The sequence below is a fragment of the Phocoena sinus genome, chromosome 17 (assembly GCF_008692025.1).
Source record: "Phocoena sinus isolate mPhoSin1 chromosome 17, mPhoSin1.pri, whole genome shotgun sequence".
Lineage (NCBI taxonomy): Eukaryota > Metazoa > Chordata > Mammalia > Artiodactyla > Phocoenidae > Phocoena > Phocoena sinus.
Window position 1 is genome coordinate 26,979,567 of NC_045779.1, and position 20,369 is coordinate 26,999,935.

Sequence of the window (20,369 nt, forward strand, 5' to 3'; positions counted from 1 at the left end):
ATTATTTGAATGAAATATTATACAAAGTAATGACATAGTTATAGAAAAATGTTTAATTGTTCACTGCAAAGATTAACACACTTTTAAAAATTCATTTATTAAAACCACCATATGTCTTCATAGCTTGAGAAAAAGGGGTTTAAATGCCGGTTTGTAGTGGTAATAAAAAAAATCTCAGGGAAGAATAGTAGGTTAGCAACACTGAATTTTAAAATGAAGATGAGCTGCAAAGTGCTGAATCTTTAATCAATATATGCTTCTTACAAAGGTTTGCTCTTGTTAACACCAATGAGGAAATAAAGTATTACTTCATGTTAGGAAAGTGAATTATTGTGATCACAATTCAAAGGAAATTAAAATCAAGCAACATCAGTTGCACAAGCATAATAAAAATTACTGACATGAATTTCAAGACTATCTGGAGACATACTGGCACTTGGATTCTTCAAAGAAATGTGTAATGCAAACATTAAATATTAGGACATGGCATGTATTCTGTCATTTTTTAAATGATCCAGACCATTTTGGGTAAGTGTTTCTATCTGTGAATTAGTCCTATTAGGTATGTTTCATACAGACTATTACTTACTACATAAGATAAAGTACAGTATTCTCCCCTTTTCTCTTCTGATAAAAGAACTTTAAAAAGCCTAACTTAGCCTATTTTTCTCATATCTCTTCAGTTAATGCTCATTACTGATGTTTTCAGTGCTCATGTATGTTTCTTTTTGTCACTGTAAAATAAAATGTCATATAAATCACAACACTGTCACCCATTATTTAGGCTGTAATCCTCCAACTTAATTGTATTTATCATTAATTCTCAATATAAGGGGTTCTGGTATGTTTTTAAGAGATACTCAAGACCTAAATTCAATGTGTATATATGTATGACAGACAAGATATAAAAGTTTGGGCTGCAACATATTTCCAAAGTTCCTTCAAAACACATATATCCAGTGTCCATTAGAACCTACCCCTGGGTCCTGAAATAAAAGTTTCAAGAGTTATCAAGATGTTAACATTTATAGGAAATATATAATACTTATAATAAGGTACATATCAAATATATTTTTACTGATTTTGAGCTCTGCAATTTAAATCTATAACAGTCTTATTCTATAAGGTCACCACCATGCATCCAGTTGTTCAAAATAAGAGCTACAGTCACTCTTGATTACTTTCCTTTTTTAATACAATCATGCCTTCCACCAAGAATTCCAGTTGGTTTTATGCACAAACTATAACCCAAACCTGAACACTTCTCACTGTCTAAACTTTCCCTTCCATTCAAAATTAACATTATTTTTCATTTCACAACCAAAAAAGGAATCTTCCTAAGCTGTCTTCCACTTCTACACTTATCACATTGCAATCAACTATACACAGAGATGACAATATGATAATAAAATTTAAAAAGAGCATAAGATCGTTCACTCCTTTGATTAAAATATTTCAATAACTTGTTTTAAAACTTATAATAAGATTCAAAATTTTTATAATTATCCCACAGGTCTCAACATAACCTTGTGCCTACTTCTCACTCCAGCCTCATTTCTTATCATTTCTCCCTTTCAATCAAGATACTCCAGCCACACATGTCTTCTTTCTATTTCAGGAAAACCACTGCCCATGTACCATTTATTCCCTTCACCACAAATGCTGTTCTCTGCTTTGCACAGTTCCATTATTATTTATATATGATCTAAAAGATCATCTCTTTACAAAAGCTTTTCCTAACTATCCTAACTAAAATAGATCTAACAGCACTCATCATATAGTCTCATTCTGCAAAGACATTACTGCAGTCTGGAATGATATTTTTGTTTTGATATCCTCATGACATCCTCCATGAGGGTAGAAGTTTTGCACAGTTTACCACTATATTTCTTGAGCCTAAAACATAGACTGTTGTGTTGTAAGCAGTCAATAGCTGTCTATTGAATGAGTGAATTTATTAATGGAAATACATGCTAATGAGAATTTTTCTATGATTAGTAAACAGATCACTTGAAACTCTTAGTCTTGTGGAAATTTACTCTTGTATAAGAATATTTTGTGTCAATTTAGGCATATCTAGACACAACATCCCTTAAGAGGAGTCAAATTAAATGTATAATCAGTATGTGTGGATTTGTCCTTAACTTGACTTCTGTTTCAGCATACACACTGTTTTTGTGTTGTAAATTATTATTTTAATAAACAGACTCTTTTGTTCTTAACACCAATATGGAGGAAACACTGGATAAAATAGGTTGTATCTTAAAAGTTGAAAGGAAAGGGTATTAATATTTCATTTAGGCACACTCATTTCCTGAATGGAAGATTAAGGAAGCAGTAATTTACAATCTATGCTGATGTACATTTGTGAGCAACAATAGAAACTTATTAAAGTGAATACAAAGTGTACGTTGATCCCCATGATGATTTATCTTCATAATAACAAAACAATAACAGCTCCACACTGAAACTCAGAAAAATGCAACAGCATCATTTGCATCTCTAGTGTCTACTCATAAGGATGAGTGTTAATATCTAACCCTGAGCTACTGAGGCTGCCATTTTAATTTCCTCCTTTGCAAAGTCCACTGACTTCTAAGCATTAGAAAGGACAAAGAGTTTATTAAGCCAGACTCAGAAAAATTCACTATCTACATAGAAATGGGAGAAAGGGGAAGAGAAGAAAGAAATAGGGGAAAAGGGTAAAGAAACAGAGTGAAAAATGAAAGGAAGAAATAGAAATGCCAAAAAAAAAAAAGATATGGTGATGATGAATCAGGGATTATTATATAACCACATTCTCCTCTTCAGTTTTTCAAGTATTACTGGAAGAAAATTGGATTCAGAAAAGCTTCATAAATATCATTTAGCATTATTCATTCAACAAAATTTTACCAAACACTATTATGTTTATTTAATACTCATATATATGTATATAAATATATATATATAATGAATAATTATTACACTGGGCAGTCAGAAAAATGATCTGAGGTGTTGCCATTTCAGGAGATACCTGAATCATAAGAAATTGTCAACTAAGGAAAAATTAGAGAAGAAGAATTAAACAAAAATTATAAACCTTTTATCTTCATGAAGTGCTCTGTAAGTTGCTTTTAAAACTAATCATATAATTACATTTCTTATGTCATAGGTGTTCATATTCTAATATGAACAATATCAGTCTGGCTAAATATAAAATGAAACAAAATATTTTGGTAGTGAGATCACAAGTTAGAACATTTGGTGATAACAGAGAAGTCTGTATTAGTTTGATTGAGGATTGGTTTTGTCAATCAAGAACTTTCTCAGTAACTAATAACTTAAACAAAATTAATAGAGCAACATGAAAAACAATATAAAGAGCAACATGAAAAAATTATCATAAATAACAATATAACATATTATTTTACCCACATAAAGAACGACTGTGGGGCTTCCCTGGTGGCGCAGTGGTTGAGAGTCTGCCTGCTAATGCAGGGGACATGAGTTCATGCCCCGGTCTGGGAAGATCCCACATGCTGCGGAGCGGCTGGGCCTGTGAGCCATGGCTGCTGAGCCTGTGTGTCCAGAGCCTGTGCTCCACAACGGGAGAGGTCACAACAGTGAGAGGCCCACATACAACAACAACAACAACAAAAAATGTCTGTGAAAACTGACCACAGAAAGGTGCCATAAAATGTCTTGAATTTTTTCTAGCCACCACACAAATTAGAAACTAGAAAAATTCCTCATATTTTATAAATTAGTAAATATACTATTAACACAGGTATAATAAGCAATCATAATAGAAATTAAAAACACTTAAAATTATTATTCTCATACTACACATCAAAAAGTAACAAAATGAAATTAAAATGAAAATATAAAGTAGAAAGAATGGCTAATGACAAATAGTTTTTTGAAGTATTGACATTTAAATTTTTGATGAGGAGATAATTTAAAAATAAGAGAAGACACAAATAAAAAGACATTATAAAACAAAATACATAAATATCTACAGAAGCCACAGAGATAAAATGATGACAGTATAGATTTAAAAGTTTTCTGTCAACATAATTTTTAAATTATAAAAACAGGTAAACTACTAGAAAAAAATATATAGATAAATTACTAGAAAATAAATAGAAAACATAAGTGGTCCAAAAATTGAATTAGTAGTGTCAGTCATTTTAACTGAGTCTTAGTAACTCAAATTATTAAGTACCTTAAAGATTCTATATCAAAAGTACTTCAAGCTCCTAGGTCAGTCAAACTTTGGTTCAGGGACTCCCCTGGAAGTCCAGTGGTTGGGACTTCGCCTTCCAATGCACGAGTGGGGAGGGTGGTGGTGTGGGGGGGTGTGGATTCAAACCCTGGTCAGGGAGCTGGGATCCTGCATGCCTCATGGCAAAAGAAAAAAAACATAAAACAGAAGCAGTGCTGTGGCAAATTCAATAGAGAATTTAAAAATGGTCCACATGGGGAAAAAAAAAAATCTTAAAAAAAAGCCCTCAGCTTCATAATTTACCTTTGCAGTTTTTCCAGATGTGATGACTTTAGATAGATTATGCCACATTTCTGCACCTTAGTTTCCTGGTCCTCAGAATGTGGATAATATAAATATTTCACAAGATAGTTGTTCAACTTAAATGAGAAAATACAAGAAATATTATAGTACAGAACATGTACATTAGAGTTCATGCCTCTTCCTTCACACACTACTCATACAACTAATTATATGTATGAAGCCTTTTAAAAATACTTTATATAGATAAAAGAAATTGGACTGTAGACTTAGAAAGTAATAGGTTTGAATATGAGGTCCTTCATTTAGTTGTCCATTAACTCTGCAAACTTGCCTAATTTAATTTTCTGCTCTCAGTCTCACTATGATCATCTTCAGGAGAACAACTATATTTAGCACCTAGGGTTTTCATTAGATTAAATGATGTAATATGTTTACGACACTTAGTATAGAATAAGTACTTAAAAGCTATAGAGTAGCCCTATGCAAATGACATTTAGTACGCCAATGAGACCTGAAGACTACTTTCAAAATTCAGTCATCAACTTTATCTCAGGAGATAAAAATCTGTGTTAAGTTTATCATAAAGAATCACTGACTAAAAATAAAGCTGAACCTTTCAATAGATTAATTAGTTGGGCTTTGGCTATCTTTTCTGTTTGTTTGTTTGTTTGTTTGTTTGTTTGATTCAGTTTAAACCAGACCAGTAGATTGGATAATTTGAATATGGGGAATAACATAGGTTTGGAAATACATAGCCTAGTTCATATTTTGGCACCACCACTTCCTAGCTTTGTAATCTTTAAGAAGCAATTTTGCTTCCCTAAGTCTGTTACCTCAAATAGAAATTTAAAGTATAAAAGAAACTTCTTTAGGTTATTTTGAGAAACAAGTGAGAAACTGTTGTAAAACAATTAGCTTAGTGTTTAGAATATTTGTAAAAGCATAAGATGTGTTAAATGTTACTACCATTATTGCTCTTTGTTATTCACTGTCATTATCATAGTTAATAATATTATAATTACCAACTTAGTAAATTTTCCTTCCTTCAGTATCTGGGATAATCTGTACTGAATGAAAATTCATTTTGCATTTTATATAAAGGTATATGGAATGAGTAAAAGTGTGTTATTTTATACTGCATCTAGACTGTATATATATACATATATATATATATATTAGATAGTGGTGGAGTGGTTCCTGGGACATTTACTATATTCTAGGCATTATGTTAAAGAGGTTATGCTTCCACTGTGATGGACATTACATTATGAGAAATAAAGTTTTTTGATAAACTCTAGCTTATTTTATTAACAGAGTTATAAAATGGGTTATTATCATAAAAAAAAATAAAATGTGATCTCTATTTCCAGGGTGGAGTGGGTTATATACTCTGATCTTCCCAGAATCATATCCTCTAACCTCAAAAGTCCAAACATTTAGAGAAGAGCTAACACCTTTCCTTGTCAAACTCTTCCAAAAAATGCAGAAGAAGGAGCACACCAAAGCTCATTCTATAAGGCAACCATAACCATGATACCAAAACCAGACAAAGATATCACAAGAAAAGAAAATTACAGATCAATAACACTGATGAACATAGACGAAAATGTCTTGAACAATATACTATCAAAGAGAATCCAACAACACATTAAAAGGACCATACAGGGCTTCCCTGGTGGCGCAGTGGTTGAGAGTCCGCCTGCCGATGCAGGGGACACGGGTTCGTGCCCCGGTCCGGGAAGATCCCACATGCCGCGGAGCGGCTGGGCCCGTGAGCCATGGCCGCTGAGCCTGCGCGTCCGGAGCCTGTGCTCCGCAACGGGAGAGGCCACAACAGTGAGAGGCCCACATACCGCCAAAAAAAAAAAAAAAAAAAAAAAAAGGACCATACAACATGATCAAGTGAGATTTATACCAGGGATACAAGGATTCTTCGGTATCAACATGATACACCACATTAGCAAATAGAATAATAAAAACCATATGATCATCTCAATAGATGCAGAAAAAACTTTTGACAAAGTTCAACACTGATATGATAAAAATTCTGCAGAAAGTGGACATAGAAGACACCTACCTCAACATAATAAAGGCCATAGAGGATAAACCCACAGCAAACATCATTCTCAATGGTGAAAAACCAAAAGCATTTCCTCTAAGATCAGGAACAAGACAAGGATATCTACTCTCACCACTATTATTCAATGTAGTTTTGGAAGTCTTAGCCATGGCAATCAGAAGAAAAAGAAATAAAGTGAATTCAAATTGGAAAAGAAGAAGTAAAATTGTCACTGTTTACAGATGACATGATACTATATGCAGAGAATCCTAAAGCTACCACCAGAAAACTAGTAGAGCTAATCAATGAATTTGGTAAACTTGCAGGATACAAAATTAATGAACAGAAATCTCTTGCTTTCCTATACATTAACAACAAAAGATCAGAAAGAGAGATTAAGGAAACAATCCCATTTACCATTACAACAAAAAGAATAAAATACTTGGGAATAAACCTACCTAAAGAGGCAAAAGACCAGTACTCAGAAAACTATAGGATACTGATGAAAGAAATCAAAGATGACATGAACAGATAGAGAGATATACCATGTTCTTCGATAGGAAGAGTCAATATTATGAAAAGGATTATATTACCCAAAGCAATCTACAGATTCAATGCAATCCCTATCAAATTACCAATGTCATTTTTCACAGAATTAGAACGAAAAATTTTACAATTTGTATGGAAACACAAAAGACCTCGAATAGCCAAATCAATCGTGAGAAAGAAAAACAGAGGTGAAGGAGTCAGGCTCCCTGACTTCAGACTATACCACAAAGGTACAGTAATCAAGACAGTATGGTACTGGCACAAAAACAGAAATATAGATCAATGGAACAGGATAGAAAGCCCAGAGATAAACTCATGCACATATGGTCACCCTATCTTTGCTAAAGGAGGCAAGAGTATACAATGGAGAAAAGACAGCCTCTTCAATAAGTGGTGCTGGGAAAACTGGACAGCTACATGTAAAACAATGAAATTAGAACACTCCTTAACACTATACACAAAAATAAACTCAAAATGGATTAAAGACCTAAATGTAAGGCCAGACACTGTAAAACACTTAGAGGGAAACCTAGGCAGAACACTCTATGACATAAATCACAGCAAGATCCTTTTTGACACATCTCCTAGAGAAATGGAAATAAAAATAAACAAATGGGACCTAATGAAACAAAAGCTTTTGCACATCAAAGGAAACCATAAACAAGATGAAAAGAAAACCCTCAGAATGGGAAAAAATATTTACAAATAAAGCAACTGACAAGGGTTTAATCTCTAAAATATACAAACAGCTCATGCAGCTCAATATCAAAAAAACAACAACCCAATCAAAAAATGGGCAGAAGACCTAAATAGACATTTCTCCAAAGAAAACATACAGATGGCCAACAAACACATGAAAAGACACTGAACATCACTAGCTATTAAAGAAATGCAAATTAAAACTACAATGAGGTATCACCTCACACTGGTCAGAATGGCCATCATCAAAAAAATCTACAAACAATAAATGATGGAGAGGCTCTGGAGAAAACGGAACCCTCTTACACTGTTAGTGGGAATGTAAACTGATACAGCCACTATAGAGAACAGTATGGAGGGTCCTTAAAAAACTAAAAGTAGAACTACCATAAGACCCAGCAATCCTACTACTGGGCATATACCCTGAGAAAACCATAATTGCAAAAGATACATGTGCTCCAACATTCATTGAAGCACTATTTACAATAGCCAGGACCTGGAAGCCACCTAAATGTCCATCAAGAGAGGAATGGATAAAGAAGATGTGATACATATATACAATAGAATATTACTCAGACATAAAAACGAATGAAATTGGGTCATTTGTAGAGGCGTGGATGGACCTGGAGTGTGTCATACAGAGTGAAGTAAGTCAGAAAGAGAAAAAAATTTTTTAAAAATCATATATTAATGTATATGTGTGGAATCTAGAAAAATGGTGCAGATGAACTTATTTGCAAAGCAGAAATAGAGACAAAGATATAGAGAACAAATGTATGACTACCAAAGTGGGGTGGATTGGGAGCTTGGTGTTGATATATATACACTACTATGTATAAAATAGATAACTAATGAGAATAGACTCTATGGAACAGGGAACTCTACTCAATGCTCTGTGGTGACCGAAATGGGAAGGAAATAAAAGGAAGAGGAGATACATGTATATGTATGGCTGATTCACTTTGCTGTACAGCAGAAACTAACACAAACTTGTAAAGCAACTATACTTCAATTAAAAAAAATAAAAATATCAAGGAGCACATTTGGAATAACACTGAATTATCATCTTGATTTTAGGTAGGCCACCATAGAACAAAATTTAAATGTGTTACACAGCTAGCTTAATGACAGAGTCAAAAATATAATAAAGGTTTCTTTCTCCAATACTTATGTTCATCATACTTGATATCTCTCCAAGTGTTGGCATCAAGAGAACTCATAAGTACCTACCCAATATTATTTGCCATTATTCTAAACCTCTTTTCTCATTCTTTTTGTTCTAATGTCCTGTCATTAACTTTCATAGCCCATTTATTAATTATATTTTCAAAAGTTAATTTGGGGAGAAATTCTAGATAGGGTGTCCTGAAGACAAATGTAATTCCACTTTATCAGTTCTCTCTGTGGAGTACTATGACCACCATAACAGAGAAGTTGGAATAGTTTAAGTCTTGAACCCAAAAGCTCTCTGCTACTCAGAAATACTTCATAGTTTTGCAGAATTAAATGTGCCCCTTAACTCAGGCAAGGAAAACCTAGAGGTAGACACAGCTTCCTCTTCTCTAGATTTCATGTATTCTCAATTCACCTCTGGCTTCTATATCCTTCTGGTAGCAACCCCTGCACTAATAATCATGCCTGGAGAAAAGTAGAAGTGCTCACACTTTTCAAGTTGCACAGAACTTATGCTCTCTTTGGGATAAATCCAAGGAGTTGTTTACCAAGTTGCACAGAAATTATGCTCTCAGTGGGTTGAATCCAAGGAGCTGGTTACTTCAAGGTGTTTTTTTTAAAACCTCCTAGGAATTTCTTGTCAACCTTTGATTACAGTGTTATTTATTTAGGAATAAAATCAAATTTCCTGGACTTTTACTTAGAGTATGCATTTAGATGAAAATTAAGTAATGAAAACTCATAGATGTCTCTAGACAAATAAGCTAGCTTCTCTCATCAGTTGTAAAGAGACATTGTTCTGTGGTAAGGAGTCCAGCAAGAGCCATCAAGGCTAACAACTTCAGTCACAGGATAAAAAAATCCTTCCTGTGTAAATCTTTTCACACACACACACACACACACACACAAATTACACCCACTGGAAACACACTGAAACTGACATTGAAGAGAAGTTTTTCAAAAGTGTTTTGAAGTTAAAAATTTATCCAATTTGGGAAAAGATTTTCAAAACTACCAAATATAAGATTGTAGAAGATGGCATTTAATCCAGCCAAATCTGTAAACTGGAAATAGAGATCACTTATTATGTATGGAAAAAGGTAGAATATTTATTAAAGCAAACATTAGACATAAAAGGAAAAGTGAAAGGTCTAAAATCTTTTAAATTCAATATGTCATCATACATTGGATATTTTCAATGAATTATGCATCAACTAAAACAAACTTCATTTCAATATCTGAAGTGATTCAATTGAAAGAATCAAGAGAATAAACTTTTACTGAAGTTCATGGCAAGGTCAAAGGATATTTAAAGTGTCAGTTTTGTTTTTGAGCCACTTGTATATGCCTTTCAGGAGTTATCAAAAGGATAAATCTTGAAGTGAGGGAAGAATTAAATATTCATTTACACAAAACTATGATTATGCTTGTTTATGTAAAAGAATGTAATAAATTAAGAATGTGTCTGGTTATGCATGGCATAGTAATCACCATGTAAAATATTTTATTAAAAACTAGTTAATAGGGTTGCTGCAGAAGGAAGATGGTGGAGCTGTATGCGATTATGGCTGTCAAGAAGGTCATTGACTTCGCTGTAAAGATTCCTTGTCATGGATTATAAACTTATACATGGTCTGGTTCCAGCTCTCCTCAGCAGCTGCCTCTCGTATCTCCCTCTGTCGGGCATCACAGTGCCTGTAATTGCTGTGGCCTGTGCCAGAGGACTCTCATCCCTGTCTTCTGCTTGGCTATCTCCCAGAGGCTGATGGACAATGAAGCTAATGATGCATGAGATCTAGGGCCGCACACAGACCCAGGCTTCCTTCAAGGTACTGTGCATAATCTTTTATTTATATTTTTGTCATTTTTTTCCAAATAAGTATCCAAGAATTGGTGAGGAAAGTATCTGACACTATTTTTCCTACTCCCCACTTGGTGTCTCAGCTTACTAAGGCTATGTGGCTGGCAGGGGCTTGGTGCTCCAGCTGGCTGTAAGGCCTGAACCTCTGAGGTGGGAGAGTAGAGTTCAGGATATTGGTCCACCAGAGACCTCCCGGCCCCTTTTAATATCAGTTGGTGAGAGCTTGGCCAGAGATTGCCATCTCAATGCAAAGACCCAGTTCTACTCAATGACCAGCAAGCTCCAGTGCTGGACACCCCATGTGAAACAACTAGCAAGACAGGAACACAAAACCACACATTAGCAGAAAGGCTGCCAAAAATTATAATAAGTTCACAGACACCTCAAAACACACGACTTAAAGTGGTCCTGCCCACCAGAAAGACAAGATCCAGCCTCATGCACCAGAACACAGGCACCAGTCCCCTCCACCAGGAAACCTACTTGACCCACTGAACAAACCTTACCCACTGGGGACAGACACCAAAAGCAACATGAACTACGAACCTGCAGCCTGAGAAAAGGAGACTCCAAGCACAGTAAGTTAAACAAAATGTGAAGACAGAGAAATATGCAGCACATGAAAGAGCCAGGTAAAAACCCAACAGATCAAACAAATGAAGAAGAAATAGGCAGTCTAACTGAAAAATAATTCAGAGTAATGATAGTAAAGATGATCCAAAATCTTGGAAGTAGAATGGAGAAAATACAAGAAACATTTAATAAGGACCTAGAAGAACTAAAGAAAAAACAAACAACAATGAACAACATAATAAATGAAATTAAAAATTCACTAGAAAGAATCAATAGCAGAATAACTGAATCAGAAGAATGGTTAGGTGACTTGGAAGATAAAATAGTGGAAACAATTACTGAAGAGCAGAATAAAGAAAAAAGAATGAAAAGAATTGAGGACAGTCTCAGAGACCTATGGGACATTAAACACACCAACATTTGAATTATAGGGGTCCCAGAAGAAGAAGAGAAAAAGAAAGGGATAGAGAAAATATTTGAAGAGATTATAGTTGAAAACTTCCCTAATATGGGACAGGAAATAGTCAATCAAGTCCAGGAAGCACAGAGTCACATAAAGGATAAATCCAATGAGAAACATGCCAAGACACATATTAAACAATTATAAAAAATTAAATAAAAATAAAAAATATTGAAAGCAGCAAGGGAAAAGCAACAAACAGCATACAAGGGAATCCCCATAGCATTAACAGCTGATCTTTCAGCAGAAATTCTGCAAGCCAGAAGGAAGTGGCAGGACATATAAAGTGATGAAAGGGAAACACTTACAACTAAGATTACTCTACCCAGCAAGGATATCATTCAGATTTGACAGAGAAATTAAAAGCTTTAGAGACAAGCACAAGCTAAGAGAATTCAGCATCACCAAACCAGAATTACAAAAAAATACTAAAGGAAATTCTCTAAGCAGAAAACGCAAGAGAAGGAAAAGAACTACAAAAACAAACTCAAAACAATTAAGAATATGGCAGTAGGAACATATATATCAATAATTACCTTAAATTTAAGTGGATTAAATGCTCCAACCAGAAGATATAGACTGGCTGAATGTATACAAAAACAAGACCTGTATATACTCCATCTAAAAGAGACACACTTCAGACCAACAGACTGAAAGTGAGGGGATGGAAAAAGATATTCTGTCCAAATAGAAATCAAAACAAAGCTGGAGTAGCAATCCTCATATCACACAAAATAGACTTTAAAATAAAGGTTATTACAAGAGACAAAGAAGGACACTATGTAATGATCAAGGGATCAATCCAAGAAGAAGATAAAACAATTTTAAATATTTATGCACCCAACACAAGAGCACCTCAATAAACAAGGCAAATGCTAACAGCCATAAAATGGGAACTTGACAGTAACACAATCATAGTAGGGGACTTAAACATCCCACTTTCACCAATGGAAACATCATCCACAATGAAAATAAATAAGGAAAAGCAAGCTTTAAATGACACATTAAACAAGATGGACTTAATTGATATTTATAGGATATTCCACCCAAAAAGAACAAAATACACTTTCTTCTCAAGTGTTCGTGGAACATTCTCCAGGATAGAGTGTGTCTTGGGTCACAAATTAAGCCTCAGTAAATTTAAGAAAATTGAAATCCTATCAAGTATCTTTTCTGACCACAGCACTATGAGACTAGATATCAATTACAGGAAAAAAAAATCTGTAAAAATTACAAACACAGGGAGGCTAAACAATATGCTATTAAATACCCAAGAAATCACTGAAGAAATCAAAGAGGAAATCAAAAAATATCTAGAGACAAATGACAATAAAAACATGAATAACCAAAACCTATTTGATGCAGCAAAAGTAGTTCTAAGAGGCAAGTTTATTGCAATACAATCCTACCTCAAGAAACAAGAAAAATATCAAATAAGCAACCTAACCTTACACCTAAAGCAAATAGAGAAAGAAGAACAATAACAACAAAAAAGTTTGCAGAAAAAATCATGAAGATCACATGAAAAATAACTGAAAAATAAATGAAGAAAACAATAGAAAAGATAAACAAAACTAAAAGCTGATTCTTTGAGAAAATAAACAAAATTGATAAACATTTAGCCAGGCTTATCAAGATAAAAAGGGAGAAGACTCAAATCAATAGAATTAGAAATGAGAAAGGAGAAGTAACAACTGACACTGCAGAAATACAAAGGATCATGAGAAATTACTACAAGCAACTATATGCCAATAAAATGGACACCCTGGAAGAAATGGACAAATTCTTAGAAAAGCACAACCTTACGAGACTGAACCAGGAAGAAATAGAAAATATGAACAGACCAATCACAAGCACTGAAATTGAAACTGTGACTAAAAATCTTCTAACAAACAAAAGCCCAGAACCAGATGGCTTCAGAGGTGAATTCTATGAAACATTTAGGGAAGATCTAACACCTATCCTTCTCCAGCTCTTCCAAAATATAGCAGAGGGAGGAATGCTCCCAAACTCATTTTATGAGGCCACCATCACCCTGATACCAACACAAGACAAAGATGTAACAAAAAAAGAAAACTACAGGCAATATCACTGATGAATATAGATGCAAAAATCCTCAACAAAATACTAGCAAACAGAATCCAGCAACACATTAAAAGGTTCATACACCACTATCATGTGGGATTTTTCCCAGGAATGCAAAGATTCTTCAATATATGCAAATCAATCAATGTGATATGCCATATTAATAAATTGAAGGATAAAAACCATATGATAATCTCACTAGATGCAGAAAAAACTTTTGACAAAATATAACACTGATTTATGACAAAAACTGTCCAGAAAGTAGGCATAGAGGGAACTTACCTCAACATAATAAAGGCCATATATGACAAACCCACAGCCAACGTCATTCTCAATGGTGAAAAAAGGAAACCATTTTCACTAAGATCAGGAACAAGACAAGGTTGCCCACTCTCACCACTATTATTCAATACAGTTATGGAAGTTTTACCACAACAATCAGAGAAGAAAAAGAAATGAAAGGAATCCAAATTGGAAAAGAAGAAGTAAAGCTTTGACTGTTTGCCAATACATGTTCTATACATAGAGAATCCTAAAGATGCTACCAGAAAACTACTAGAGCTAATTAATGAATTTGGTAAAGTGGCAGGATACAAAATTAATGCACAGAAATCTCTTGCATTCATATACACCAATGATGAAAAATCTGAAAGAGAAATTAAGGAAACACTCCCATTTACCATTGCAACAAAAAAGAATAAAATACCTAGGAATAAACCTCCTTGGGGAGACAAAAGACCTGTATGCAGAAAACTATAAGACACTGATGAAAGAAATTAAAGATGATACAAAAAGCTGGAGAGATATACCATGTTCTTGGATTTGAAAAAATCAACATTGTGAAAATGACTATACTACCCCAAGCAATCTACAGATTCAATACAATCACTGTGAAACCACCAATGGCATTTTTCACAGAACTAGAACAAAAAATTTCACAATTTGTATGGAAACACAAAAGACCCCGAATAGCCAAAGCCATCTTGAGAAAGAAAAACGGAGCTAGAGGAATCAGCCTCAGTGACTTCAGGCTATACTACAAAGCTACAGTAATCAAGAGAGTATGGTACTGGAACAGAAACAGAAATATAGTTCAATGGAACAGGATAGAAAGCCCAGAGATAAAACCATGCACATATGGTCACCCATGCACATATGGTCACCTTACCTTTGATAAAGGAGGCAAGAATATACAATGGAGAAAAGACAGCCTCTTCAATAATGGTGCTGGAAAAACTGGACAGCTACACATAAAAGAATGAAATTAGACCACTCCCTAATACCATACAAAAAAAAATAAACTCAAAATGGATTGAAGACCTAAATGTAAGGCCAGACACTATAAAGCTCTTAGAGGAAAACATAGGCAGAACATAACTCACAGCAAGATCCTTTTTGCCCCACCTCCTAGAGAAATGGAAATAAAAGCAAAAATAAGCAAATGGGACTGAATAAAACTTAAAAGCTTTTTCACAGCAAAGGAAACCATAAACAAGATGAATAGACAACCCTCAGAATGGGAGAAAATATTTGCAAAGGAAGCAACTGACAAAGGATTAATCTCCAAAATATACAAGCAGCTCATGCAGCTTAATATAAAAAGCAAACAACCCAATACAAAAATAGGCAGAAGAACTAAATAGACATTTCTCTAAAGAAAATATACAGATTGCTAGCAAACACAGGATAGGATGCTCAACATCACTAATCATTAGAAAAATGCAAATCAAAACTACAATGAGGTATCACATCACACCAGTCAGAATGACCACCTTCGAAACTCTACAAAAAATAAATGCTGGAGAGGATGTGGAGAAAAGGCAACCCTCTTGCACTGTTGGTGGGAATGTAAATTGATACAGCCACTATGGAGAACATTATGGAGGTTCCTTAAAAAAATCAAATATAGAACTACCATATGACCCAGCAATCCTGCTACTGGGCATATACCCTGAGAAAACCATAACTCAAATAGAGTCATGTACCACAGTGTTCATTGCAGCACTATTTACATTTGCCAGGACATGGAAGCAACCTAAGTCCATTGACAGATGTATGGATAAAGAAGACATGGCACATATATACAATGGAATATTACTCAGCTATAAAATAAACAAAATGGAATTATTTGTAGTGAGGTGGATGGACCCAGAATCTGTCAGACAGAGTGAAGTAAGTCAGAAAGAGAAAAACAAATACCGCATGTTAACACATACATATGGAATCTAAAAAAAAAAGTGGTTCTGAAGAACCTAAGGGCATGACAGGAATAAAGACACAGACATAGAGAAAGGACTTAAGGACACAGGCAAGAGACAGGGTAAGCTGGGAGGAAGTGAAAGAGTGGCTTGGACATATATACACTACCAAATGTAAAATAGATAGCTAGTGGGAAGTAGTCGCATAGCACAGGGAGATCAGCTGGGTGCTTTGTGACCACCTAAAGAGGTGGGATAGGGAAGGTGGGAGGGAGCAAGTTGCAAGAGGGAAGGAATATGGGGATATATGTATACATATAACTGATTCACTTTGTTATACAGCAGAAACTAACACAAAGTAAAGCAATTATACTCCAATAAAGATGTTAAAAAATAATTAATTAATTTTAAAAAAAGAATAGAAAATGTCAGGGTAAGGTGTATAATGGAAGGGTTAGAATTCATCACCAAACCTTATATTGCCATGGTATTTATGTTTCTATATAAATGTATGCGTGCATTTCTAATACACTTTGGAATATTGTAAAATGTACCTCTTGCTACGGGTTGTGGTAAAGAAAAAATTGTGAAACACTCTTTCAGGCCCAAGGAGCAGCCACAGAGTAGGATGAGCGAGTCAGATGTCCCTGGTGCTCAGTGAATGTCTGAGAGCAAAGGTGGCCTCCACCCACCTGTGAATTCTAACCCTCTCTGTTCCTGAAGCTGTGGGACCATGGACAAGGTCCTGTCCCTTTCCACATCCCTCTGGGCCCCATCCAGCCTGGGCAAGGCTTGGCGTCTCGGCCACCCCCTACCCCCACACCCGCCTTCTCGCCTGTTTCCCCCTGACCCTGCCAGTTCCCTCCCGGCTGAGTAGATCCTGGTGAAGCCCGACAGGATGGGTGCGGTCAGACTGCGTGAAGCGCTCCATGAACACCTTCTGCTAGATCGCGGTGGAGGAGGTCGTGCAGCTCAAGGAGAAAAAGCTGGTGAAGGAAATCCTTGCTGTCAGCTGTGGGCTTGCCCAGTGCCAGGAGACCATCTGCACCGCTCTGGCCATGGGTGCAGACCGAGGCATCCACGTGGAGGTGCGGGTTGCATAGGCAGATCTCCTGGGTTCCCTGCAGGTGGCCTGGGTCCTGGTCAAACTGGCAGAGAAGGGGAAGGTAGAATGGGCAAGCAGGCCATCGATGATAATTGTAACCAGGCAGGGCAGATGACAGCTGGGTTTCTGGACTGGCCACAGGGCACATTCATCTCCTAGGTGACGCTGGAAGGGGACAAGGTGAAAGGGAAGCAGGAGATTGATGGAGGCCTGGAGGCTCTGCTCCTGAAGCTGCCTGGTGTTGTGACTGCTGACCTGTAGCTCAACGAGCCCTACTATGATACGTTGCCCAACATCATGAAAGCCAAGAAGAAGATCGAGGTGATCAAGGCTGGGGACCTGGGTATGGACCTGACCTCCAAGTTCTCTGTGATTAGCTTGGAAGACCCACCTCAGCACACGGCCAGTGTCAAGGTGGAGACCACAGAGGACCTGCTGGCCAAGCTGAGGGAGATTGGGTGCATTTGAGCCCTTTCCAAAAAAGAGTTAATATTTATTTAGTACTTATATATGCTTTATTTCATTTATTTCTTAAGGGTATGTGGTAAGTACTCTTACCAATTACATTTTAGAAAAAATAAAAATATTAGAATTTACAGGGACTTAATAAATAGCATAAATTCACTAAATATTAATTTCTATAAAAATTCAAAATAACCCTCTGAAGTAACTATAATTACTTTTTCCATTTTGTAGATGAGGAAAAATGATACTTAGAAAATTTAAATAATTTTTTACCTTCATACAGTGGCAGAGCTGGAAATCTATGTTCTTAACACTTTTAATATGCTGCCTCTCACAATTTAATTTTTAGAGTAGTATGTATCATATCCAAGTTTATTCTAATGGTTAAGAAATAGAGTCAGAATTCAAAAGCAACCTCTGACACAAGGGCAGTATTGTCTCTAGATATAATCTCTTTATTTTCTACCTATATTAATTCATAAGTGCTCTCATTCTGTTCCATGACTGGCTCCTAAATTTATATTTGTAGCCCAAACATTTCCTTTGAAACCGAGATACATGTGTCCAACTACTTACTAAATATCAATATTTGGTAGAGTATCCAATAACATTCACTTTGGCAGTCTTTAACTGCTGGGAATACTCTTTAAAGATTCACCTCAATAACTTTGGAATTATGTTGGACAAGGTACTTAAAAAAAAAAACAAACAAAATCCCAGACACCTCTCAAAACATATAGATAGATGACTTGAAGATAAAATTTAACCTTTGGATTAGTTTGCCTGTATTTATCCACACATCATCTTCCTTTCCTTGCCTTAATATACCTTTTCAATAAAAATGGTGGCTAATGGCAATATTAACAACAATACATCTATCTAGAATTTTAGTGTTTTATATTCTGTCACCTTTTATTCACAACAATCCTATGAATTAGGTAATATTATCATAATTATAATGACAAAGAAACAATACAATATTACATATTAAAGATATTGTAAGAAATATTGTCATTTCTTTGAGAGTTTTAAATCTGAAGCTACTCTCTTGCCATACATTGCCAACCATGGGAGGAAAATGCTGCCTTTTTTAAAGTTAATGTGTTATTGTCTCCAGGCCATAAGTTTAATCAAGGTAATTTAATGGATTAAAATCGATTTGTTGTTCAAGAATCTTAGAAATAAGTGGCAGTTCTTTCTTTTTTTTTTTTTTCACATTTTGTTTCTTTAATCAGTAGTTCCTCAATCACCAGTACACACCATACACACCATACAAGAAATAAGTGACAGTCATTTCTATAAGGGAATTTTTTTAACATTACTGATTACAGCCTGAAAAATATTAGATTGTTGTCTCCAACTACTCTCGTGTTTCTCATAAATAATATTTACCATCTGCACCCAAAAGTTTACCTTTTCATCCCACTGTAATTTCATGGATATGACAAAGGAATAAAATATAATGTGTTAGGAACTGAAAGGAATCCTCTAATGCTTTATCAACTACCATTGGGTCTGTAGTAGGCAGCTACAAGGATGGCTCCCATATGGCTTTGCTTCCTAGTATTCAGATCCTGGTTTAATCCCCTGGTGCTCCTAACTAATAAAGTGAAGTCATGTAATTTCTGTCATTGGGTTATATAATATAATGACTCTCCTTTTGCTAGCAAACTCACTTGCTTATTGTCATTGATGAAATAAGTCACCATGTTGGGGAGGCCCAAATAGAAGGAACTGAGGGTATCCCTGCCAAAAGCCTACTAGAAACAGAGGCTCTCATTCCAGTGGTCCTTAAGGAATTGTAATTTTTGTCTACAACAATGTGAGCCTGGCAACTCTTCTTCTTCAGCCTACCCTTCAAATGAGACCTCAGCCTTGGTTAACCATTGATTTCATCTTTGTGAGAGACCTTAAAGATGCAGACCCAACTAACACATATCTAGATTACTAACCACAGAAACTATGAGATAAACATGTGTTCATTTAAGCCAATAAATTTTTTGTAATTTGTTATTCAATGACAGGTAACACATACAGAGTCTAATTCAGGAAAGCTCTTCCTTATCTCTCCAGACTCTTTATGTCACAGTATTGGTGTAAGGGATTGAACTCCATAGGCCTGAGTTGGCAAGTATTAGCATTGCCTAAGAAAATTGCTGTAATAGAGAGACAAATCAGTAGTCAAGAGAATTCACACCATAACTGAGAAAGACCAAGTTGTGCATGCAAAAAAGTAAACAGAAAGCAAGATTTAAAAACTAGGATGTAATTATAGGGAAAACGTTATTGTTTTGTCAAGATATACCATTTACTCTGTACCGTGTAATTGCTGCTATAGCAGGCCCTAATCTTCAAAGGATACTGGCCACAAAAATGTCTGGGGAATTTGGATATCAGTGGCCAAGTTCTGTTTTAGGAATCATCCATATTTTGCTCCACAGAATTGTTTTTGGTAGCTCTGGTCTCTGTCCTCAATAATTCTTTTTAACCCCATCATACATGAAGATACACAAGTCCAAAGCCCATATAAATTCTTGAAAACACAAGCCCAACTCCAGGTAACTCTTCCTCAGTGGAAGGATCTGTACCATGGCCTTTCAAAGTAAAAATGGCACAAGTCAAAGTTAAACAG

The 20,369-nt window shown here is 35.4% G+C and overlaps 1 pseudogene; it reads left to right on the forward strand.

Moving 5' to 3' along the window:
• The first annotated feature begins 10,533 nt into the window (after positions 1 to 10,533).
• Positions 10,534 to 17,740, forward strand: LOC116742631 (annotated as a pseudogene).
• The last annotated feature ends 2,629 nt before the right edge of the window (positions 17,741 to 20,369 follow it).